We start from the raw sequence: 1460 nt of genomic DNA, 5'->3' as shown, positions 1-1460 counted from the left end.
AAAAAAAAAAAAAAAAAAAATTCAAAGTCAAATAATTTTCATCTGATGAAAGATTTATGATAAATGGTAATATCAAAGCTTTTTTCCCCCCAAGTTTGAAAACAAATTACACAGCTGCTGCTGTACACCATCTCCCAGACTCCGGAGTATTTTGAAGTCAAAACCTCTGTACTCACCCGTAGATAAGATTATCTAAATAAATGGAGAATGGGAGATCAGAGACGCAGTGAAGTAAGTGGTGACAGGGAATTAGCTTCCTTTTCCTCATCTTGGTATCAAGCAGTGGGTCTCTAACTTTCATTTAACTCCTTGATCCTCACAGAAGTAACTAATAACTGCATTTGTTGCTATTTCCAAGATAAAATTTAACCACATATGTCAAGTAATATGTGGTTGACCCTTGAACAACACGGATTTGAACTGCATGAGTCTACTTACAAGTGGAGTTTTTGCACCCAAACACAGATCAAAATTACAATATTTGTGGGATGTGAAACCTGCCTATAAGGAGGATTGAATTTTTGTACACACGGGTTCTGCTGAGCCAGCTGCTGGACTTGAGGATGCTCGGATTTTGGTATCCATAGTGGGAGGATTTTGGTGTCCATATTCGAGATCCTGGAACCAAGTACCCTGTGGATATCAAGGGGTAACTGTATTTAACCTTTCTTCATGACCTCGTGGAAAGAGTAAAAGAAGGAAAAAATGTGTATGAGGGAGTAGGGGGGAGGGGGAATGTTATGGAGAAAGGAACTATGTGAACTAAGTTCAAAAATAACTGTGTGTGTTCTTTCTGACTTTCCAGTGTTTTCTTTCCATTTATAAGAGCTCATTTGTGGAAACTAGATTAATCACAATAAGTAAACATTTCACTGTTGGCACATTCTATTACAAGACTTGTGAAAAGCATTTAGGATCAAATACTCAATACATATGAAGGGATTTGAAAGTTAAAATTGTTTTTAAGTTGTGACATGTTAGAGGTAACAGTACAATCCCATTTTCCCAAATATATTTAAAATGTCTCTACAGTGTTACCTAAATGACACATCTTATATCACAGAAGGAAATTACTTAACAAATTAATAAGACAGTATAATCAGCATATGAGAAATCTACTTCTTGTCTCCTCTTGCCTTTCCAGTCTCTTGTTGGCTTAAGTTTTTGCCAGAATGATTTGGTAATATGAAGTGTGGAGGAGATAGAATGGGTGCGGTTTAGGAAAATAATTTGATTCTGTGTATTGGACATTTTAAAGAAGGCTCTTAAAGCTCAACTTTTAATGCTTAAGAAATTAAATGACTTTTAAATGCACAATTCCCTATGAAATTAAATACATACTCATACTTGCCACAAAATATCGAAAGATAGACTGCCAAAATGTTCCAAAAATAAAGCTAGGCAAACTTATTCGAAAGCAAAATACACAAAACAGGGTAAGCAATCAGGATGTAAATATT

This window comes from Colobus angolensis, unplaced genomic scaffold (genome assembly GCF_000951035.1).
Source record: "Colobus angolensis palliatus isolate OR3802 unplaced genomic scaffold, Cang.pa_1.0 Scaffold153, whole genome shotgun sequence".
NCBI classification, from domain to species: domain Eukaryota; kingdom Metazoa; phylum Chordata; class Mammalia; order Primates; family Cercopithecidae; genus Colobus; species Colobus angolensis.
Note: the sequence above shows the minus strand (reverse complement) of the source record.